The sequence below is a fragment of the Balaenoptera musculus genome, chromosome 15 (genome assembly GCF_009873245.2).
Source record: "Balaenoptera musculus isolate JJ_BM4_2016_0621 chromosome 15, mBalMus1.pri.v3, whole genome shotgun sequence".
Lineage (NCBI taxonomy): Eukaryota > Metazoa > Chordata > Mammalia > Artiodactyla > Balaenopteridae > Balaenoptera > Balaenoptera musculus.
In genome coordinates this window covers 46864185-46888929 of record NC_045799.1, presented here as the reverse complement: position 1 = coordinate 46888929, position 24745 = coordinate 46864185, and the positions used below count along the sequence as shown (strand labels likewise).

At 45.2% G+C, this 24745-nt stretch overlaps 1 protein-coding gene across 3 annotated transcripts in view; it reads left to right on the top strand.

Moving 5' to 3' along the window:
- RIN2 (Ras and Rab interactor 2) overlaps window positions 1-24745 on the top strand; it is a 224159-nt gene that overhangs the window by 95717 nt on the left and 103697 nt on the right. Inside the window, exon 1 of one of the 3 annotated variants that reach the window (XM_036825814.1) lies at window positions 23693-23846. The exons of the other annotated variants lie outside the window; for them this stretch is intronic. The gene's annotated coding sequence lies outside the window, so the exon portion shown is untranslated. Of the gene's footprint in view, window positions 1-23692; window positions 23847-24745 lie in introns of those variants that run through there. 3 annotated transcript variants of the gene reach the window in all.

Here is a 24745-nt window from a genome sequence, read left to right as displayed (position 1 = left end):
TGATTAGTAATGTTGAGCATCCTTTCATGTGTTTGTTGGCAATCTGTATATCTTCTTTGGAGAAATGTCTATTTAGGTCTTCTGCCCATTTTTGGATTTGGTTGTTTTTTTTTTTTTTTTTTAGCTGCATGAGCTGCTTGTATATTTTGGAGATTAATCCTTTGTCAGTTGCTTCGTTTGCAAATATTTTCTCCCATTCTGAGGGTTGTCTTTTCATCTTGTTTATGGTTTCCTTTGCTGTGCAAAAGCTTTGAAGTTTCATTAGGTCCCATTTGTTTATTTTTGTTTTTATTTCCATTTCTCTAGGAGGTGGGTCAAAAAGGATCTTGCTGTGATTTACGTCAAAGAGTGTTCTTCCTATGTTTTCCTCTAAGAGTTTTATAGTGTCTGGCCTTACATTTAGGTCTTTAATCCATTTTGAGTTTATTTTTGTGTATGGTGTTAGGAAGTGTTCTAATTTCATCCTTTTACCTGTAGCTGTCCAGTTTTCCCGGCACCACTTATTGAAGAAGCTGTCTTTTCTCCATTGTATGTTCTTGCCTCCTTTATCAAAGATAAGGTGACCATATGTGTATGGGTTTATCTCTGGGCTTTCTATCCTGTTCCACTGATCTATATTTTTGGTTTTGTGCCAGTACCATACTGTCTTGATTACTGTAGCTTTGTAGTATAGTCTGAAGTCAGGGAGCCTGATTTCTCCAGCTCCACTTTTCTTTCTCAAGATTGCTTTGACTATTCAGGGTCTTTGTGTTTCCATACAAATTGTAACATTTTTTGTTCTAGTTCTGTGAAAAATGCCCTTGGTAGTTTGATAGGGATTGCATTGAATCTGTAGATTGCTTTGGGTAGTATAGTCATTTTCACAATGTTGATTCTTCCAATCCAAGAACATGGTATATCTCTCCATCTGTTTGTATCATCTTTAATTTCTTTCATCAGTGTCTTATGGTTTTCTGCATACAGGTCTTTTGTCTCCTTAGGTAGGTTTATCCCTAGGTATTTTATTCTTTTTGTTGCAATGGTAAATGGAAGTGTTTCCTTAATTTCTCTTTCTGATTTTTCATCATTAGTGTATAGGAATGCAAGAGATTTCTGTGCATTAATTTTGTATCCTGCTACTTAACAAATTCATTGATTAGCTCTAGTAATATTCTGGTAGCATCTTTAGGATTCTCTATGTATACTATCATGTCATCTGCAAACAATGACAGCTTTACTTCTTCTTTTCCGATTTGGATTCCTTTTATTTCTTTTTCTTCTCTGATTGCTGTGGCTAAAACTTCCAAAACTATGTTGAATAATAGTGGTGAGAGTGGGCAACCTTGTCTTGTTCCTGATCTTGGTGGAAATGATTTCAGTTTTTCACCATTGAGAACGATGTTGGCTGTGGGTTTGTCATATATGGCCTTTATTATGCTGAGGTAAGTTCCCTCTATGCCTACTTTCTGGAGAGTTTTTAATCATAAATGGGTGTTGAATTTTGTCAAAAGCTTTTTCTGCATCTATTGAGATGATCATATGGTTTTTCTCCTTCAATTTGTTAATATGGTGTATCACTTTGATTGATTTGCATATATTGAAGAATCCTTGCATTCCTGGGATAAACCCCACTTGATCATGGTGTATAATCTTTTTAATGTGCTGTTGGATTCTGTTTGCTAGTATTTTGTTGAGGATTTTTGCATCTGTGTTCATCAGTGATATTGGTCTGTAGTTTTTTTGTGACAACTTTTTTCTGGTTTTGGTATCAGTGTGATGGTGGCCTTGTAGAATGAGTTTGGGAGTGTTCCTCCCTCTGCTATATTTTGGAAGAGTTTGAGAAGGGTAGGTGTTAGCTCTTCTCTAAATGTTTGATAGAATTCGCCTGTGAAGCCATCTGGTCCTGGGCTTTTGTTTGTTGGAAGATTTTTAATCACAGTTTCTATTTCAGTGCTTGTCATTGGTCTGTTTATATTTCTATTATTTCCTGGTTCAGTCTTGGAAGGTTGTACTTTTCTAAGAATTTGTCCATTTCTTCCAGGTTGTCCATTTTATTGGCATATAGTTGCTTGTAGTAATCTCTCATGGTTCTTTGTATTTCTGCAGTGTCAGTTGTTACTTCTTTTTCATTTCAAATTCTGTTGATTTGAGTCTTCTCCCTTTTTTTCTTGATGAGTCTGGCTAGTGGTTTATCAATTTTGTTTGTCTTCTCAAAGAACCAGCTTTTAGTCTTATTGATATTTGCTATTGTTTCCTTCATTTCTTTATCATTTATTTCTGATCTGATCGTTATGATTTCTTTCCTTCTGCTAACTCTGGGGTTTTTTTGTTCTTCTTTCTCTAATTGCTTTAGGTGTAAGATCAGGTTGTTTTTTTGAAATTTTTCTTGTTTCTTGAGGTAGGATTGTATTGCTATAAACTTCTCTCTTAGAACTGCTTTTGCTGTATCCCATAGGTTTTGGGTCTTCGTGTTTTCATTGTCATTTGTTTCTAGGTATTTTTTGATTTCCTCTTTGATTTCTTCAGTGATCTCTTGGTCATTTAGTAGTGTATTGTTTAGCCCCCATGTGTTTGTATTTTTTACAGTTTTTTTCTGGTAATTGATATCTAGTCTTATAGCATTGTGTTCAGAAAAGATACTTGATATGATTTCAGTTTTCTTAAATTTACCAAGGCTTGATTTGTGACCCAAGATATGATCAGTCCTGGAGAATGTTCCATGAGCACTTGAGAAGAAAGTGTATTCTGTTGTTTTTGGATGGAATGTCATATAAATATCAATTAAGTCCATCTTGTTTAATGTGTCATTTAAAGCTTGTGTTTCCTTATTTATTTTCATTTTGGATGATCTGTCCATTGATGAAAGTGGAGTGTTAAAGTCCCCCACTATTATAGAGTTACTGTCAATTTCCCATTTTTTGGCTGTTAGCATTTGCCTTATGTATTGAGGTGCTCCTATGTTGCCTGCATAAATATTTACAATTGTTAGATCTTCTTCTTGTTTTGATCCCTTGATCATTATGTAGTGTCCTTCTTTGTCTCTTGTAATAGTCTTTATTTTAGAGTCTATTTTGTCTGATATGAGAATTGCTACTCCAGCTCGCTTTTGATTTCCATTTGCATGGAATATCTTTTTCCATCCCCTCACTTTCAGTCTGTATGTGTCCCTAGGTCTGAAGTGGGTCTCTTGTAGACAGCATATATATGGGTCTTGTTTTTGTATCCATTCAGCCAGTCTATGTCTTTTGGTTGGAGCATTTAATCCATTTACATTTAAGGTAATTATCGATATGTATGTTCCTATGACCATTTTCTTAATTGTTTTGGGTTTGTTTTTGTAGGTCTTTTCTTTCTCTTGTGTTTCCTGCCTAGAGAAGTTCCTTTAGCATTTGTTGTAAAGCTGGTTTGGTGGTGCTGAATTCTCTTAACTTTTGCTTGTCTATAAAGGTTTTAATTTCTCCGTCGAATCTGAATGAGATCCTTGCTGGGTAGAGTAATCTTGTTTGTAAGTTTTTCTCTTTCATCACTTTAAATATGTCCTGCCACTCCCTTCTGGCTTGCAGAGTTTCTGCTGAAAGATCAGCTGTTAACATTATGGGGATTCCCTTGTATGTTATTTGTTGCTTTTCCCTTGCTGCTTTTGATAGTTTTTCTTTGTATTTAATTTTTGATAGTTTGATTAATATGTCTTGGCATGTTTCTCCTTGGATTTATCCTGAGTGTGACTCTCTATGCTTCTTGGAGTTGATTGACTGTTTCCTTTCCCATGTTAGGGAAGTTTTCAACTATAATCTCTTCAAATATTTTCTCAGACCCTTTCTTTTTCTCTTCTTCTTCTGAGACCCCTATAATTTGAATGTTGGTGCATTTACTGTTGTCCCAGAGGTCTCTGAGACTGTCCTCAATTCTTTTCATTCTGTTTTATTTAGTCTGCTCTGTGCTAGTAATTTCCACTGTTTTATCTTCCAGGTCACTTACCCGTTCTTCTGCCTCAGTTATTCTGCTCTTGATTCCTTCTAGAGAATTTTTAATTTCATTTATTGTGTTGTTCATCATTATTTGTTTGCTCTTTAGTTGTTCTAGGTCCTTGTTAAACGTTTCTTGTATTTTCTCCATTCTAATTCCAAGATTTTGGATCATCTTTACTATCATTACTCTGAATTCTTTTTCAGGTAGACTGCCTATTTCCTCTTCATTTGTTTGGTCTGCTGGGTTTTTACCTTGCTCCTTCATCTGCTGCATATTTCTCTGTCTTCTCATTTTGCTTAACTTACTGTGTTTGGGGTCTCCTTTTCTCAGGCTGCAGGTTCATAGTTCCCATTGTTTTTGGTGTCTGCCCCCAGTGGGTGAGGTTAGTTCAGTGAGTTGTGTAGGCTTCCTGGTGGAGGGGACTGGTGCCTGTGTTCTGGTGGATGAGGCTGGATCTTTTCTTTCTGGTGGGCAGGGCCACATCCGGTGGTGTGTTTGGGGTGTCTGTGAACTTATTATGATTTTAGGCAGCCTCTCTGCTAATGGGTGGGGTTGTGTTCCTGTTTTGCTAGTTGTTTGGCATGGGGCTTCCAGCACTGGAGCTTGCTGGCCGTTGGGTGGAGCTGGGTCTTAGCATTGAGACGGAGATCTCTGGGAGAGCTCTCGCCAATTGATATTACGTGGGGCCAGGAGGTCTCTGGTGGTCCAATGTCGTAAACTTGGCTCTCCCACCTCAGAGGTTCAGGCCTGACACCAGGCTGGAGCACCAAGACCCTGTCAGCCACATGGCTCAGAAGAAAAGGGAAGAAAAAGAAAGAAAAAATAAAATAATTAAAATAAAATAATTATTAAAATAAAAAAGTAATAAAAAGAAGAAGAGAGCAACCAAACCAATAAACAAATCCACCAATGATAACAAGCGTTAAAAACTATACTAAGATAAACATAAAACTGAGAAACAAGTCAGTCTCAGACAGCAAACCCCAAGTCTACAGGTGCTCCCAAAGTCCACCACCTCAGTTTTGGGTTGATTCATTGTGTATTCAGGTATTCCACAGATGCAGCGTACCTCAAGTTGATTGTGGGGATTTAATCCTCTGCTCCTGAGGCTGCACGGAGAAATTTCCCTTTTTCTTCTTTGTTTGCACAGCTCCTGGGGTTCAGCTTTGGGTTTGGCGCCACCTCTGCATGTAGCTTGCCCTCAGGCTTCTGTTCCCACCCAGAGAGGATGGGGTTAAAGCAGCAGCTGATTAGGGGGCTCTTGCTCATTCAGGCCAGGCAGAGGGAGGGGTACAGTAGTTATAACTGGAGTGCGGGTTGAGCCTGCGGTGGCAGAGGCCTGCCTGACGTTGCAACAGCCTGAGGTGCACGTGTGTTCTCCCAGGGAAGTTGTCCCTGGATCACGGGACCCTGGCAGTGGCGGGCTGCACGCGCTCCCGGGAGGGGCGGTGTGGAGAGTGACCTGTGCTCGCACACAGGTTTCTTGGTGGCTGCAGCAGCAGCGTTAGCGTTTCATGCCCGTCTCTGGTGTCTGCACTGATAGCCGCGGCTCACGCCCGTCTATGGAGCTCGTTTAGGCGGTGCTCTGAATCCCCTCTCCTTGTGCACCCCTAAACGATGGTCTCTTGCCTCTTAGGCAGTTCCAGACTTTTTCCCGGACTCCCTCCCGGTTAGCTCTGGCGCACTAGCCCCCTTCAGGCTGTGTTCACGCAGCCAACCCCAGTCCTCTCCCTGGGATCTGACCTCCGAAGCCCTAGCCTCAGCTCCCAGCCCCCACCCGCCCCAGCGGGTGAGCAGACAAGCCTCTCAGGCTGGTGAGTGCTGGTTGGCACCGATCCTCTGTGCGGGAATCCACTGTGCCCTCTGCACCCCTGTTGCTGCGCTCTCCTCCGTGGCTCCGAAGCTTCCCCCTCGCCACCCCATGTCTCCGCCAATAAAGGGGCTTCCTAGTGTGTGGAAACCTTTCCTCCTTCACAGCTCCCTCCCAGAGGTGCAGTTCCCATCCCTGTTCTTTTGTCTCTGTTTTTTCTTTTTTCTTTTGCCCTAATCAGGTATGTGGTGATTCTCTTGCCTTTTGGGAAGTCTGAGGTCTTCTGCCAGTGTTCAGTAGGTGTTCTGTAGGAGTTGTTCCACATGTAGATGTATTTTTGATGTATTTGTCCAGAGGAAGGTAATCTCCACGTCCTACTCCCTCGCCATCTTGAAGGTCTCCCCCCTCTTTTTTTTTTTAATTGAGGTGCAATATACATAAGTTAAAGTGCACCTCAGAGATGTAACTACCATTTACATATGTACATACCCATTTTATCATCACCCAGGTTAAGATGTATTTTGTTTCTTTTTAAAGTAAATTAAATATATTTATTTATTTTTGGCTGTGTTGTGTCTCCGTTGCTGTGTGCGGGCTTTCTCTAGTTGCAGAGCGTGTGGGCTGTTCTTCTCTGTGGTGCACGGGCTTCTCATTGGGGTGGCTTCTTTTGTTGTGGAACACGGGCTCAGTAGTTGTGGCACACGGGCTTCAGTAATTGTGGCTCGCAGGCTGTAAAGCACGGGCTCAGTAGTTGTGGTGCACGGGCTTAGTTGCTCTGAGGCATGTGGGATCTTCCCAGACTAGGGCTCAAACCCATGTCCCCTGCATTGGCAGGCAGATTCTTAACCACTGCACCACCAGGGAAGTCCCTCATTCTTTTCTTTTTTTTTTTTTTTTTAATGGCTGAGTAGGATTCCATTGTGTGTGTGTGTGTGTGTGTGTGTGTGTGTGTGTGTATGTATCTGTATATCACATCTTCTTTATCCATTCATCTGTTGATGGACACTCAGGTTACTTCCATATCTTGGCAATTATAAATAATGCACTATGAACATTGGGACGCATGTATCTTTTTGAATTAGTGGGGTTTTTTTTTTCGGATATACATCCAGGAGTGGAATTGCTGGGTCATATGGTAGTTCTATTTTTAGCTTTTTGAGAAACCTCCATCCTTGTACACTGTTGGTGGGAATGTAAATTGGTGCAGCCACAGGAGAATTCTGGTAGCTTCTGATAGGGAGAAGAGGATATAATGAAGGGAGTGCTCAGGGATGGTGAGGTGTGTGATACTATCTTAAAGTTTTTTTGCATCTCTGAAATACTGCATAAGAAATAATAAAACACACACTCACAAATGCATTTTATATCAAATTTCAAACCTTTAAAAACCACTCACCCATCAAATTGTGCTGCCAGACTAACTTATTTTGTATAAGTGACGGAATAAAGCTTTCCCCCGCCCTCTCTGTTTAATTGAATGTTTTCCAGTGTTGTATGGTGAGCTGTTCAAACATATTAAACTGTCACTGAAAATCTTGTTTTATATTATTTTATAAAACGAGGCAGTGGAATGTACTTTCAGATTTTAAAGCAATTTCAAACTTAATACATGTTGCAAGTGTAGTACAAAGAATACCAATATGCCATTTATTTACCCAGATTAATAAATTTTTTTAAAATTTAGTTTATTTATTTTGGCTGTGTTGGGTCTTTGTTGCTGCACACGGGCTTTTTCTAGTTGCGGTGAGTGGGGGCTATTTTCGTTGCAGTGCGTGGGCTTCTCATTGCGGTGGCCTCTCTCGTTGCGGAGCTCGGGCTCTAGGCGCACGGTCTTCAGTAGTTGTGGCACGTGGGCTCAGTAGTTGTGGCTTGCGGGCTCTAGAGCACAGGCTCAGTAGCTGTGGCGCATGGGCTTAGTTGCTCCACGGCATGTGGGATCTTCCCGGGCCAGGGCTCGAACCCATGTCCCCTGCACTGGCAGGTGGATTCCCAGCCACTGCACCACCAGGGAAGCCCTGGATTAATAAATTTTTAACGTATTCCCACATCTGTTTTATCATTCTGTCTCCTACACACACACACACACACACACACACACACACACACCCCTTTTCCTAGAGGTTTTGAGAGTCAATTGCATGCATCACGTCTCTGTACTACTTAACACTTCAGTGTTTATTTCTTGAGAACAAGGACGTTCTTATGTCACCACAATACAGTTATCAAATTCAGGAAATTTAACGTTGATGCAACACAGTCCATATTCCAGTTTCACCAGTTATCCCAGTAATGCCACTTAGAGCAATTTTCTTTCTTATTCTTTAGATTCAGATCCAGTCCAGGATCATGTGTTGCATTTATTTGTCATTTCTCTTTAGATCTCTCCTTTCTCCCTCAATCTGAAATGGGTCTTCAGCCTTTCTCTTTCAAGACCCTGACATTTCTGAAGACCTCAGGCCAGTTGTTTTTGCAGAGTGACCCTCAGTTTGGTTTGTCCATTGCTTCTGACAAGTGGATTCGGGTCACTTGCTCTTGGGCCCAGAAGAGATGCTGCATCCTCCTCCGTGCCCAGTTTCGGGAGGCACAGGGGGCTGCAGCTGTGTCCTCCAGTGGGAGGTTTTTGAGAGCCATGATCTGACTAAAAATGAGGGATGAATCAAACGGAGATTATTTAGATCTTTCAGGGTGATGGCTCCCAAGTTGCTGTGAAAAAGTCATCTAGCTGGGTGAGCGGGCCTGCTCTTTCAGCTGTGAGGCACTTTTGTGCCCCAGAAAGGGACTCTGCTTGGTGGCAGGAGCTGCAAAAGCCATCATGTCCACGTGTCTGGCGTGGGGCCCCCTGGGGCATGAAGCGCCGACACCCACCAGGCCACGGGGATGATTGCTGAGTGCGGCTGCCCGCCCCCGGTGCTCGTTTGATGATGTGATATTTGTGATTTGTGGCTTTTCTGAGATTTCCCTTTTTCCCATATGAAATGAAGACAGTCTTTCTCCTGAGCCAGGGCCAGGCTGCCCATCATGCATTGCCCGACCCAGACTGGGACAGTGGCCTCTCGGAGGAAAAACAGGAAATTAGAACATATGCAGTGGCCACGTCTCGGCTAAATCTTGCGTTTCTCAGTGGTTCCATGTGGCTTGAATAACAGTAATTTTCCTTCCCAGAGTGAAATACCCAACCTAATTAAGATGTATTTTATTGGGTAATGGTTTATTTTAGTGAGTTATTTAGTGTCTAGCACTATTGTAAGCACTTTCACACATTCACTTATGCAAATCATTCCACAGATTTTTACTGGGCAGGGAGCACGTGGTGTCGGCAGGGCAGACGTGATGCTCGGGTCCATGGTTTATGGGTCTGTGGGCACTTTCTGAACATTAGACCATAGCCGGGCTTTGACCTCCAGAAGCATAAGGCCTGTGGGCAACAAATAGAAACATGAACTCATACATCATGGGAGGCTGTCGGAGGGGCCGAGGTCACCAGGAAAGGGAAGGCCCTGTTGGGGGGTGGGGGAAGGTCACGTAGAGGAGGTGCTCCCTGAGCCGAGTCTGGAGGGACGGAAAGTGTTTACCAAGTGGTGGGGGCCGGGGACCTTTGAAACAGAGGGACTGTTGCAGAGAGTCGGGGGGTGGCAGATGAGGGTGGGCTCATGGGGGTGTCGGAAGGGGGAGTGAAGGTTCGAGTGAAATTAGGGAAGACCTGGGGTATCTGCCGCATCAAAGGGTTTAGGGAATTTATGCCTGAAGTGCCAGGGGCGTCCTGATTAGATTCTGTGTGTTGGAGGAGGGTTTCTCAAATGTGAGGGAAGAACAAGGCCCTCACTTACCCTTCTGAGGGGGTGGGAAGCCTGGCCCCCCCCTCACCCCAGCCAGTTCACCCCTGGCCACTCTGAGAACAGGCAGCGCTGACCCCAGGAGGGCAGAACCAGGAGACAGAAGAAAGCCAGGGAAGTAGGGCCTCGCTGAAGTTACGGAGCCACTGGCTTGGCCCCCTGGGTCCCCTAATCGCTTTCACTGCTCAGTGATTGTTAAGTTTTGATTTTGAAATACTTTCAAACTTCAAGAAATTTGCAAGAATGGTTCAGAGAACCCCCATTTACCACTTATGTCGATTCACCAATTTGTACCATTTTATCCCCAGGCTGAATCCTCTCTGAACCCGTTGAGAGCAGATAGCGGACATCACGCCCCTTGAGCACGTGCTACTTCCGTATGCTGTTCTTCAGAACAGGGACCTTCTCTCACATCCCTGCAGTCCTATCATCCAGGACTGGAGCTTAATCATTGATACGATAGTTTAATCTAAACCACAGATACCAATTTTAATCAGTTTTCCCAACTGCGTCCTCTATAGCAGGGGTCCGCAACCCCCGGGCCATGGACCAGTAGCGTTCCACAGCCTGTTAGGAACTGGGCCACACAGCAGGAGGTGAGCGATGGGTGGGCGAGCTTCATGAAGTGAAGCTTCATCTGTATTTACAGCCGCTCCCCATAGCTCGCATTACCGCCTGAGCTCCGCCTCTTGTCAGCATTATGGTGAGTTGTATAATTATTTCATTATATATTACAATGTAATATTATTACATATTACAATGTAATAATAATAGAACTAAAGTGCACAATAAATGTAATGTGCTTGAATCATCCCGAAACCATCCCCCAGCCCCCCCGGTCCGTGGAAAAATTGTCGTCCACGAAACCAGTCCCTGGTGCCAAAAAGGTTTGGGACCGCTGCTCTATAGCATGTTTTTTTCTCTAAGTCCAGCATCATGTGTTTTTGGAGGTTCAGGTCTCTTTAATCTCTTTTAATCTGGGAATGATTCCGCAGCCTTTCCTTGTCCTTCATGACATTGATATTTTTGCAAACTCCAGGCCAGTCCTTTATCGAGTGCATGTGATGTTTCCTTATGACTCGTTTCAGGTTCCCTGCCTCCTGTTGGGATACCCTGTAATTGATGTTGTATTCATCTCGAGTCTGGAGGAACACAGCATCTCTCTGCCCTCAGTGGGGTATTCATCTTGCTCACCTGGTCCTGGTGTGATCTAGTTTCTCCACTGTTTGATTACTATCATTCCTCATGCAATTAATGTGCCATCTATAAGGAGACGTGACTGTTTATTCTTAAGCCAATTTGAATTGGGTTTTCTGTTACTTACGACATAAAAGCTCCTCACTGATTCAAGGGCCTATTTATATTGTGGGATTAATTGCTCATTACCATGGGGAAACAAGCAAGGGATTATGATGAGAAAAATCAGAGGAGTTTCTTAAAAGCTCTAATTGTGGTCAGATGGGAGCAGAACTGGACCAAAGTGCATGGGTATCCTGAGAGAACTTGTCCTCCAGTGACACTTCTTAATCTTTGAATTTATTTTGCAAGGGCTAGACAAAAAAAAAAAAAAAAGATTCTCTAGTAATACAAATTACATCCTCAGTTCAAAATAGATTTATCATTAGCTGCACTGAGTAATATAACATTTTAACTTATTTGCAAATAAGTCTTTCAAATTTTTTGCAAATTTGCAACAGTTTGCAAAGTAAGTCTTTTGTTTCCATTTTTGCCTGGAAATTGTGAGTTATGCTCACAAAGAATAGTGGTTATTTACAGGGACATAGAAATTTTATTCAAAATATGTTTGTGTATTTTTTCTGGATTTTATATTGGCAAATATGTTTCCTTTATTTGTGAATTCCGTACCAAATGAGCAGGATTCCCAAGAGAAGTAGTGAACCAGGCTCTGAGACAAGGATTAGTGTAGAAGTCATTAACTGGGAGGTGATCTCAGGAAAGTGGGGACAGGACACAGGGAAGGGAGCAGCCGTTAAAGTGTGTTGTGCATGTGTGTGTGTGTGAGTCTGTGATGGTGATTGTCTTGGTTTGGGTGCCCCCAGAAGCAGACTCTAAGGTAAGGATTCAAGTGCAGAGAGTTTGGGGGGAGGGTTTTTTTTAAGGACCAAACTTTAATATTTCAAGGACGTTCCAAATGCATTACTGGTGGGTGTCACAGAAGCTTCCATTCACACCAGCACGACGAGAATCAAGAACTCTGAAAGTTAGAGCAGTTACCTCTTTGGATACATAAAAACAGCATATTAAAGCGTGTCACAGAGTACAAATAAGGAGGCATTCAGCAGAGCAGAAACAAGCAGTGGACTAATTGTCCTAACAAGAGGGCAGGGAAGGTCCTGGAGCTCACAGGCCCAGAAAGAGTCAAAAAGAAGTGCAGGCACGGCTTTGGGCTGATTCTTATTACAACTAGTCAGAGAAAACCGAGGTTCAGATCTCCTGTGGCTGCAGTTGGATCTCACAGCAAAGAGAACCTTTGGTTACCTGTCACAAGGAGGCCGAGCAAGGAGAGAGGGGTGAGGTTTAGGCAGCAATGCTCACCCCGGCCGACATCTCTGCGTGAGCTCTGAGCCCGTCCTCTGGCCAGACGACGTGAAGTGAGAAAGGAAAGAGGAAGGGGTGTGTCGTCAAGCCAGCTCCCACCCTAGGGCGACTGGAGCCTGATCTCACGGGGACCCTGGGAGACAGCGCAGGACAGCGCCTGGGAGCTGCCCCACCTGGGCGGTCCGGGAGCCGGGTCCGGGGAGGCATCTCTGTTGCACCAGGCGTCACGTGCCTTCAGAATCTCACCTGCCCACGGCTGCCCGCTTAGGCCGCGTCACCTCGCTGGTCCAGGTTTGCGGTGTGGCCGGAAGTGACAGCGTGCAAATGTCAGGTGTGAAACACCACGAGGATGGGGGTGCCAGTCAGGAATGTTCTCCTTCTCCACTCTTGTGGGAGCTCCATTCTGGAGGGGGCAGGGCCGGCCTGCACACACATCACTGCCGAGGTTGGAACATCAGGCTGGAAACAGATTGAAAAGGGGCGGTGAATACTCACCCAGGGAGCATGGACATTAGGTTCCTAAAAACGGGCTGCAGCGCAGCAACGAGAAGTGGGATGCTGGAAAGGGCCGTTCCCTTGAGGTGGACCCGCGGGATGAAGGGTGGCAGACACACAGTGGGGACCACAGATGGCAACAAGGTGCCCAAAACATTGAGGATGCCTCGGTCCAGGGCCTGAGTGGATGTGGCGAGTGGGGAGGAAGATGGCCGAGGTTTGGACAAGAGACCCCGCAGGACTGGGGGTGATTGATGGGAACAGTGAAGCGGGAATTCAAGCCTGGTGTTGTCGTTAAGAGAGGGGAGCGCGGACTTCAGGGGAAAGGAATGCTGAGTGGAAAGTCAGCGTTTCAGAGACAGAAACCAAAAAGGAGTGCTTCTTTTTGTAATTTTTTGTAGGCAGATCTTTCTGAGTTCAGAAAAGGAGGTGGGAGAGGAGTAAGAGGACCCGACAAACACTTTTTAGTTTGGTTTTGCTTTGTTTTTTTTTTTTTCCTAAATTGGAAGCAGACAAAACAAAGAGCTGTGATCCAGAAATCACGCGTGAGCCTGCCAGCTGAATGATTGACTTCTGTCCACTCTCTTTGTACACCTCGGTGAAATCATAGAGGGGTAGAAAATAATCAAAAATAGGGAGCAGGAAGGAAAAGGAAGCACTCGAGCGCTGAGAACAGGGTCCCTGGAGAAGCCTCGGTTAAAATAGAAGCTTCCGGCTGTAGGGGAGCCTCGTGTTTGTAGATGAAGGAGCCTGTGATGCCATAGCAGGTAGGTGAGATGAGGCTGTATGGGTAAAATCCCTCTGTAGATCAAAATACCACACACCACCTGGGTCGCTGTCCTGACAGCATTGGGACGATAGCTCTGTTATAGCCAGACACCTCCCCCTACCGATTTGGGTTAAGCCAAAGGCGACTGTGAGAAGGATGGTTTGGTCCTGCATTGAAGCAGACATAAACTATCTTCCCGGCTTTGAAGAAAACACTTTCGGCCTTTTGGAGAAAAGCAAGAGGATAAGGCCTTCAGGAGGATAAAAGCATTCACCTCTAATCTTCCCCTTTGTTGGGGACCTGTTACAGCCACCCAAAGAGAGGGAGGCCTTGTTTTACCAAGATAAGCAGCTCAGGGTGGATTCTCAGGCATGTTTTCCAGTGTTCTGTTATCTATAGTAACTCGAGGTCAATGGAAGCTGATTATAGAGGATCATAGAATATCCCCAACCCCTAAGCAAGTGTGCGTATAGGGCCTTGATCTCAGACACAGGGCAGAGGTATTTGTCAGTACGTACTGGGAGTGTTTGGACCTCGACAGTGAGGATGCTGGGAGGCGAAGGGCATCTGGTTTAGGATGAGGACAGGATTGGGGGAGGAGCCCAGGGTGGTAGACCCATAGTGAGGAGGCTACAGTGTTTCAGAATAGCTGGGGAAGGAGAGAAGGCAGAGGAGAAGCACGATGGCTGGACTGCTTTGAAGGAGAGAACATGACCTTGTAAACTGGAATTAGAAGCTAGAGAGAGATTAGGAGGCCTTAGGGCTGTTGAATCCAAGCTTGTCTGTTTTCTCCAAGTGCCACAAGGGTGTAACTCAGGTCACTTGGGACTGAGCCTTACACACCTGGAAATGAGGGTCAGGTGAGGGTGGGAGAAGCCCCGAAGCAGTGGTGGAACCTATGTCCGTCCTTTCGTGGGCCGTAGGATGACCCAGTCTGCCCTCTGGTAGTGTCTTTAGCCCCACTCTAGCCTCATCCCTCCCCATGGAAGGAGAAGTCTACAGGGTCAAAGGCTGTGCTGACCCAGAGCCCGCATCCCCCGATGCCTCTTGCTTCAGACACACGTTCCTTGGAATCCCTGTCCTCACGCCCCACACCTGCTTGCACTGCCTGTGCAGACTTCCCCCACATCCCTCCGCCCGAGGGCTGGCTCTGCTTCTGGAGACGTAGTTAGTACATTTCCATAGGCTGCGGGTTTGGGAGGGAATGCGAGATGGACAGGGCTTGGACAGGAAGGCTGGGGTGTCCACCAAGCTGTTCCAGGGAAAAGAAGGGTGACAAGCCAGGGAGTACGTTCAGGATGGCCCGTGTCCCCACAATCAGCACAGAATACTGAAGAGTCTGAACATTTTCAATTGCAACCAGGCTTTCCAAGTCCTTATGATTTCAATTTGTCGTGGTAGAAGGATAGAACACGTTTTAGTTAACATCTTGTCGTCTTGATGTATAACTTTAAAAAATTCAGACATAAAGTATCTGAGTCTCCATTTGTCCTCTTGCCCTGAAAATACTGGTGTCTGCCCAGCATGCTCTTGAAGGCATGAGAGCCCGGACAAGGTCAATGGCACGTTGACTGCCCTGTCCACTCAGACCATCCGTCCGTGAGTCCATTTGACCCCATTGCCTTTGATTTCTTTTTCCAGAACTCTGACCCCAACGCTGTCATTATGACCCAAAGCTCTCTCCTCAGATGTGAGTGTGTCCTCACCCGCCAGTACTCCTGATGGAAAAGGGTGATCCAGCTGCCTCCCTGCCCCCTCGGCCTCCACGCTAACTGTACCTGCCTGTCTGGCCTCCGTGCCCTAAGCATGGGTCAGACTCCTGACCAAGAGGATAGGAGGGGTAGACCATTGAGAGGAAAGCCCTGAGCTTTAAAGACAGCCCGCAGAGCCTGCAGAAACTGTTTGGTACTTGTAGCTTGTGCCAAACCGAGTAACGTGAAACTGGATTTGTGAAACGCCCCAGTCGTCTGTGCTCGTCTCTCCCAGCAAAAGCTGCAAGTGCCCTTGGCCAGCTGAGAGACAGACTTTTTAAACACGCCTGAACTTCGGAGGCACAATTTCAGACAAAAACCACCTTTTTGGTGATGGCAGCAGACGTCACTGAGAACCTTACTGACCTCTGTGGGTTTCCATGACTCTTTTGCAGACACATAAAATAATAAATCATTTTGGAGAGCAACTGTTTATACCTATATGCACCTCCCTTGATAACACGGATTCTGGCTGTGAGATAGTACTAATACATGTGAATAGGGCACTTACTCTGTACAGAAGGTATCGTGGTATTTCGTTACTTTGGTGTTGGACGGTGCGCTTCTGCTCAGCATGCCACGTGGAATCTGCGGGCTTAGAAGGAGGGTATCTCCAGAGGAGGCTCAGCTGTCCTCCAGCCCACTTCCTAAGAGCAAGGATGGGAATTTTAAGGGTCTAATACCCGTAACACATGATGCAAGTGCATGCACAAACACACGGAGAAGCCCACTTGCTCGGCTAGTTATGTTTGGCGTCTTTTCTGTGGATTTCTTTTGTTTTGTGGTCTCAAGTGAAGCTGTGCTAGCTTGGACACACACCTGGAGACCTCTTGAGGATTCTGTGGGTGCAGAAATGAAAGAGCTGAGGATGCGGAGAGAACAGTGGGTCTGTATGTTACAAAGCGAGGAGAGGCTTCCAGATCACAGACTCCACAGGAAAAATCCAGTCACAGGGAGAACACATGGGCTCCGTAAGCCAATGTTCTTGTGTTTCAAGGTGGTATAAAGAACGTGTCTTCCAGCATGTTGTGTGGGTCGACAGCATGGAATGCATGTTCCTGGCATTTGAGCTTGCCTTGTCGTTCCTGAAGCTGTGTTCTTCCTATCGTCTTCTGCTTGGATGAAACCATCCCTTTAAAACCCTCCCTTTCAGCCTCAATGACGTGTGTGTAAAATCTCATGCACTTACTTTTCCAACATTTATTGAGCACCTACGTGCCAGGCACTGTGTAAGGTGCTGGAGAGACTACTCTGAATAAGACATGTGAATCCCCAGTGTCTGTGGGCTAAACGAAGCTCTTCTCTTCTTCAACCTTTAAAACATGGTACCTTCTAAATCTAAAATAACAGACTGAGCATACGGCTTACTTCAGTGTTCCTGATGGTACCATTTAACGTGGTGAAGGTGATAGCCAGAAATATTTCATGTCTTAATAGGGACAAATAATGTGGGTTCATGGAGAAAGCACTGGTTTCAGTCTGGAGATCCCGTTTCTTACTTTTGCTCTCTTGTATGACTTCCGTGTATGAAGAATCAAATAAAAGCAACCTCTTCAGAGACCTTGCGGTGGAGAATGGGTGAAGTGGGTGCAGTGGGAGCTGGAGCCAGTTCTCTCTGCTCACTAGAGCTGATTGTTAAATTTTCATGAATTCTACAAGCCCACTGCTGTCATGTTGGTAGCTTGAAATTGGCCCCGATGGGAGGATTTACCCGACAAAGTAGGCAAATGCTAAAACTTGGAGCTTTTATTCTCCAGGAAGCCAGTTGTTAAACATTTTCCAGCATATCACTGATTAAAGGGGAGGATAAATATTCTAATGATGAAGTGGGAAGTTTGGAAAGATGTCAGCGTGTGCAGGATCAAAATGAAGGAGAAAGAAGCAAATTAGTCCATGAAATTCCAGGCACTCTCCACCCTAGTTTATTACATAGTGATGACGTCATTTTTTTTTCCTTCATAGAGGTGGTTGTCATGACATTTTAACCTGGGACTGTTTTATTTCATTTCAGTAAGAACGCTGAACATGAGATATGCTCTGTTAAAGAGGACATTTTTCTGTAGCCGTTTCATACTTGGTGTATGTTCTTTACTCTTTTGTCAGCTAATGACATAGGTTGTTACTAAACAAACCAAAAAATATTAAAAGAATAAAGGGTATGGAGTTTGGAATTATAATAACCCATTGCTGGGGTATTCCTTTTTTATATTAATTTTTATTGGAGTCTGGTTGCTTTACAATGTTGTATTAGCCTCCACTGCACAACAAAATGAGTCATCCATACACATACAGATCTCCTCCCTTTTGGCCTTCCCTCCCATTTAGGTTACCACAGTGCATTAGGTAGAGTTCCCTGTGCTATACAGTATGTTCCCATCAGTTGTCTATTTTATACATAGTATCAATAATGTATATGTGTCCATCCCAGTCCCCCAATTCCTCCCACCCCTTCCCCCCTTGGTATCCATACATTTGTTCTCTAAGTCTGTGTCTCTGTTTCTGCTTTGCAAATAAGATCATCTATACCATTTTTCTAGATTCCACATATATGCATTATTATATATTTGCTTTCTCTTTCAGACTTACTTCACTCTGTATGACACTCTCTGGGTCCATCCACGTCTCTGCAAATGACCCAATTTCCTTCGCTGGGGTATTGCTTGAGTACTCTCAGAGGCCCTGAGGAGAATCACTTTCACTTTTCTCACTGATTTTCTAAGAAATACAAAATATCCAGTAATGTAGCCAATTTATAATGAAATAGATAAAGCTGCACTGAACATAGTTTGTGATAGATCCAAACCTGATGTTACATTTGTTTGTGATTTTTGAAAGTGAAAAATACTTGGTCTGAGAAATATTTTATGCTGATAGTAGAAGAAAACCTGACAACAGCTAAAACTGCACAGTCATGTTTCTTATTGACTAAGATTTTACAGAAGCATCAAATAATCTTGCAAAATATATATTCAAAATTTAACACAGGAAAATTGGGACAACTTCATAGAAATAATGAGAATAACCACAGCCACCTTACAGGGCAGGAACTTTAATCAGTAGCATTTCATGAAGACAAAATTCTGTTCGATCAATCACAGCTCTGATATAAAGTTTACAAGGAACAGAATTCCCTAAAAACTAGTTTCCACAAATTTAAAATTAAATGGGTATCCATATGGAAAAATAAGGACTTTAAAACCCCTGCTTTACACCATACACAAAAATTAATTTGAGATGGATCATAGATCTATGCATTAAAGCTAAAACTATAGGGGCTTCCCTGGTGGCACAGTGGTTAAGAATCCGCCTGCCAATGCAGAGGACACGGGTTCAAGCCCTGGTCCAGGAAGATCCCACATGCCGCGGAGCAACTAAGCCCATGCGCCACAACTACTGAGTCTGCACTCTAGAGCCCAAGAGCCACAACTACTGAGCCCGTATGCCACAACTACTGAAGCCCACGCACCTAGAGCCCGTGCTCCCAGCAAGAGAAGCCAGCGCAATGAGAAGCCAGCGCACCACAACGAAGAGTAGCCCCCGCTCACTGCAACTAGAGACAGCCTGCGTACAGCAGCAAAGACCCAACACGGCCGAAAATAAAATAAAATAATTAAAAAAAAAAAAAAGCTAAAACTATAAAGCTTTCGGAATAAAACACAGAATATTCAATAGCTTTAATTTCTTATGTTAGAAAAGAAGGTACAAAATTAAAGTAGGACAGAAGAAAGTTTTAAACAGTTGTCTGCGCTGTATAAGAAACTGACTAAGCAATTAAGATGGCTTAATGGAGTTTGCTCCAGAAAATATTTTCTCCATGAAAATGATCGATATTGGTATAATTCCAATGAAAATATTTGTGCTTATTAAGCACTGAGTTAAAAACTTCCTTGAAGACACAGAGACCAGATTAAAATAAGGTAGAAACATCTTTACAACCGTCCACAACTCTTATCAGAAAAGCCGACTCAATTCCATTTCTTTTAAGTCAGAAACTTACATTTTATTTTCTTTGACCTCACCGCGCAGCTTGCCGGATCTTAGTTCCCCAACCAGAGATGGAGCCCGTGCCCCCCTGCGGTGGAAGCGTGGAGTCCTAACCACTGAACTGCCGGGGAAGTCCCAGAAACTTAATTTTTTTTTTTTAAAAGAGAAGAGGTACACCCAGGCAGCAAAGCCCACACACACCTTTGGGATCGTGATAGAAGAGGGGGAAATGTGCCTTTTGCTCGTCCTCCTCACCCCCCAACTGAAGCATCTTCCCTCGGATGGTCCAAAGGCCTCCCTCTCTCCTATTCACCTAGGAAACCCCCACCAACGGCGACATCTGCAAGTTCTCTTCTGGTTTAATGGAGCTTTTTCTTTATCAGTGTGTGCTTTATTCCAAGATCTTTGCTTTTTTACTTGAAGTATAGTTGATTTACAATGTTGTGTTAGTTTTAGGTGTACAGCAAGGTGATTCAGTTATGTTCTTCTTCAGATTCTTTTCCATTTTAGGTTATTACAAGATGTTGAATATAGTTCCCTGTGCTGTACAGCCGGTCCTTGTTGGTTATCTGTTTTATATATAGTAGCGTGTATCTGTTAATCCACAGATCATTTGTGGATTAATTTATCCCTCCCCCCCTCCTTTGGTAACCATAACTTTGTTTTCTATGTCTGTGAGTCTATTTGTTTTGTAAATAAGTTCATTGTGTCATATTTTAGATTCCACATATAAGTGATATCATATGATATCTTGTCTTTATCTGGCTGACTTCACTTAGTATGATAATCTCTAGGTCCATCCATGTTGCTGCCAATGGCATCAATTTATTCTTTTTTCCGGCCGAGTAGTATTCCATTGTGTGTGTGCACACACACACACACACACACACACACACACACACACACACCACATCTTCTTTATCCATTCATCTGTCAATGGAAATTTAGGTTGCTTCCATGTCTTGGCTGTTGTAAATAGTGCTTATGAACATAGGGGTGCATGTGTCTTTTCGAATTGGAATTTTCATCTTTTCTGGATATGTGCCCAGGCCTGGGATTGCTGAATCATATGGTAACTGTATTTTTAGTTTTTTAAGGAACTTCCCTACTGTTCTCTACAGTGGCTGCACCAATTTACATTCCTACCAACAGTGTAGGAGGGTTCCCCCAAGATCTTTGAATTAAACATTTGATAAGATGATGATAAACAGCTTGAAGTTCTACTTGCTTTGGAGAACTCACGGTCATCTTTCTGAAGCTCTTCTGGTCAAAGCATATTTGACGGAAGGGAATATACATCTATCCACCTGCTCAAGAAGAGGGGACCCTTATTGTCAGGATACAAGATGCCCTGGACCCTGGCACTGCCAGGCCTGGTGGGAAGTACAAAGCCATCAGCCTGAGGCTGAGATTCAAGACTCTCCCCTCCCCCATCCCCCCCACCCCCGTGGTCCAAAGGCTTCTCATATCTGCTCACTCAGGGTATCTGCTCCTCATCAATTAAGCTGGCATGTGGCTCACAATCCAGCTTTCACGGGTAAGCACGTACCCTGTGACTCTCAGCTCAGAAGGTTCTCCCTCATCTGAGAACAGCCAGTGAATTACTAGCCTGGGTCATATGACATCGCTGGGTCATCCAGTCAGCTGAGAGAACCGAATGGGCAGAATCACCGCCCTCTGCACATCAGGCAGGAGCTGGGCACGGCAGGTGCTTTACGAGGGGTGTGGTAGGTCAGGCAGGGTGTCTGGGTACAGAGAGCAAACCTGTGGGCACTGCTGAACTGGAGGAGCTCACATCCCAGCCAGAGAGAACCCTCCAAGCCAGCCAGCCATGGCCATGCTGGGATGACAGCTCACTGTGACAGAGAAGCTAGACACCCACATTTTAGGCAAAATGTCCGATTTTTTTGAGCCACCAGGTGTAGCAGACACTGTCAAGACCTTCCCGTATCCCTTGGGCGTTTGGCATTTCCACGCATGGTGGCCTGATTTCCAACTGCCAGCTTTGCCCAAGGGCTCTCTTCGGCCCCAAGAGCCCACTTTGCCGGCACCAGGGGTATGTTGGAGGTGCTGGTGACCCAAGGCCCCCTGGGGGGGAGTCAGAAAAATACCCCTCAGTTGGGACTACCTGAGCCATGGTCTACACTGGCTCTCAGAGTTCCCAACCCAGTCACCCACGCTGATTGCTTGCTTGGTGATGCCCTTTGTACTGCTGCCCTTCCTCCCCTGTGTCACATCCCCTCTGCCCGACCAGTGTGTCCTGAAGTCACCTCTCATAAACGACTGCGACATGAATTTTTGACTCGGGGTCTCTGGAGACTGTTTATTCAAATTGTGAAAAACTGTGTTACTTCGTCTATTGTATCTGCAGTGTAGACTCCATCCAAGAGCCGCCAGGTTATAAACCTCCAGTTAAAATTAACCACCAGTGTCGACCCTTTTACCGTCGTGGCCAGAGAGCTTTGGGAAGGAAAGCTCTAAACTCTGGTGCTCACACGTTGACAGTAAACCTGGGGGAGCCCTGGAGGGTGTGGCTTCCCTCCGTGGGGTCCTTCGGGTTCAGGGCCGATGCGGCTTATGGGGCTTCTTCATTGTACGTGTGGTCTCTGCGCAGGAGTGCTGGGTGTGATAACTGACTATATGGTGCTTTTCAAGTGAGGAAGTTAAAAGACACGTACTTCTGAGAATGACCTTGGGGGTCACCCCCCTCCCTTCTCAGCCCTGTTCCAGGCGGGCAGAGTGCAGCAGCCCTGAGGCCTGAGAAGCTGTCATCCTGCAGGGACAAGGAGAAGGAGGCGGGAGGCTAGCTCTTGAATGGCCAGAGGGGTAAAATGAGGGCATCGGGTGGGAGGTAAGAGAGGCAGTTTCCCATCCGAGGGAAGGGGGAACTTCCAACAGCAGGGCTGCCCACCTGTGTCCAGGGCACGTTCATTGCCTTTGGTGGAGACATCCACACCCGGGCTTCGTGGGCAGCGGCAGAGCTTCTGCAGCGTCTCTGTGAGACATCCGTTTTCCAAGGACGAAAGGGATGGACCTCCCCTGGAGTTTGTTCCAGGCCAATCCTGTGAGTGGCAGAAATGCACAGTCTCACCTGTGAGCACCTTCCTAAAAAAAGAAGAAAAATTATTTTATTATCCTTGGTTACTCTTGTGAAAGTCAAGACGAAGAGCATTGTTCCTAATTCTATTTAAAAGCAGTTATCGAGGAAGGGGCCTGGGAATACAGTTCTTTGCTTCTGATTTCTTACTTCCCACAAATTAGTTCTCTTTTCAATGAAAAATGTTTATGATCTTAAAAATACTTTAAAAAGTTTAACGATTGAGAGATAATCGGTGCTGGGCAGTGATACAAGACGCTCAAAGAACGAATTTTAAATTTACATAACTTGAATTGTCAAGGCAGAGGCTGGAATAGAGAATTTTCTATTCAACTTGTAAAATCCGTGGTCATACAAAGATAATTATGAAAATATTCAGAGACCTTGCCTGGATCCAGACACAGAACCGCCCCACTGGCTTTTACCTCTTAGTAAAGACGAAAAGCATTCAGAAGAGGTAGGACCTGCCATCCTCGGAGCCACTCAGGGACCCAGGCAAAAAGGTGACATGCCTGTCTCAGGATTGGCCTCGACCTGACAGGTCCCCAGGGGTGAGTCACTTCCTTTTACTTCAGTCAGTTTGGCTGTAAAATGATTATGAGCTCTTGTTTACCAAGAAGTGAAGTCCACTTTGCCTCGCTTTATTCAACTGCTAGAAAGAAGAAGGAAGAACAGAGTGATTAGAAAGCTTCTGTGGCCGACTTTCACAGCAGCAGGTGATGAGAACCCCTGTGACTTGAACAAGGCGAGTCTCTTTTAAATCAGACTTGGGAGTCGTGGTTGCCCATGTCAGTGTTACTGCTGCTGCTTTGTGGGTTTGCTCTTGTGACCTGAGGCAAATGGAATAGGAAGGGTATAGGCTGACTAAATAAATCCGGGTGGACGGGGGAGGAGGAGGAGATCCATCTCAGACGTAGCCTATCTTGCCCAGATTTGGCAAGCTGGAATTTCGAGCAACAGCTGGGATTTTGCCAGTGACTTAGCTCCGTGGCTCAGTGAACTGAAAACCAGGCTCTGGGTGTTCCAGCCCCGTCGGCCAGCCCACAGCCCAGGGCCAGGTGGCGGTGCCCCAGCGCTCCCAGCGGAATGGGCTGGAAGGCCGGCCGGGAGCCATCCTGCTCAGCGGCAGTCCATGCAGCCTGGCGCCCAGCCGGACGACTCAGTGAGTCCTGGATGCTGAAATCTCAGGACAGACTTCACCTCAGCACTCGCTCTTGGGGCCACATGGAAGCCACTGCGAGCCTCCCTCCAAAGTGGCCGAGCCGGGTGTTGGGGGAAGAGTCAGGAATATTCGCTTCCTGCCTTTGTCCTTTAGCTGGACCGCAGCGACCAGCTTCGTTTACATTCCTTCAGTGCTGTTATTGAAAAGGCTTGGCAGCTCCAACGTGCTTGCAGTGTCCTTTAGTCCCATTAGGGCTTTTTTTTCTCTCTCTCTCTTTTTTTTTTTTTTTTTTGCTAGCTTTCAGCTAGCATCTGGAAAGATCCACTGGATGTGCTAGGCTCCTTTTTCGAGAATCCGCTCCACCGTTCGGGGAAACCAAGCAAGAAGCAAGCTTCCACCGTATAAGTCTGGAGGAATTTTACAGCCTCTCCAACTACGGTACCTTTTCTGTTTCTTGGTCCAGGCTGTTACTGGGGTGGTTTTAGGATGAAACTACCGGTGTAACCTAACCCTTTGGGGGGAAGGGTAGGAACCACAAGTGGAAAGAAAGTGTCCTTATAAATTGTGTTAAATGTCTGTCTGTGTTGAGCTGGGGTGTCAGAGGCTATGCTTTGGGAAGGACTATTGCTACGACAGGAAAGACCTGAAACCCAAACTTCTTTGGGGCCCTTAAGAACTTTATTTTTAAGAATTAGAACAATGTGTGATGTTCTGTCCACTTGGATTTCATTCTGTGGGAAGGGCCTGCCGTGGCCCTTGGCCGCCTGTCTTTGTCACCTGCTCTCATCTCTATCCTGGAGCAGCCTTCTGAAGAAGCGGGGATGCAACCTGCATCCTCTGGAAGAAATGTGATGGATCTGCCGGTCTCGCACAGAATCCAAACTGGATGTTTCCTTGAGGACCACTTGAGGTGGAAGTGTTCGTGTGCAGTTTTCAGGCAGCTAATTAACGTAGTAAACGCATGGAATCCAGACTGCTCCATTGTTATAGGCAAAATTCCCTCCCTGTCCTGGCTCATCAGAAAGGGTTTGTACTCGGAAAATTTCTGAACAAAACAAAGGGACTTAGGTCTGGATGAGGAATGAACGGCTTGGCTCTCCCCAAGCCGTCCCTTCACTGCTATGCCATGTCAAATTCCTTGCCGAGAAAGCGTCTGGAAGAAAAAGAATTACAGGCATTAGGCTTGGTTTCAAGAAGTGTACTTTTTTATTTGTGTGCTTCTGGGTTGAAACAGTTAATCATTTGTTCCCAAGGTTACAGTGTGGTTGTGGTTCTGCTGCTTGTTCTGAAGACAGCACCGTATTTTCCTTCTGGAGTCACTCCAATCCGTGGACTTC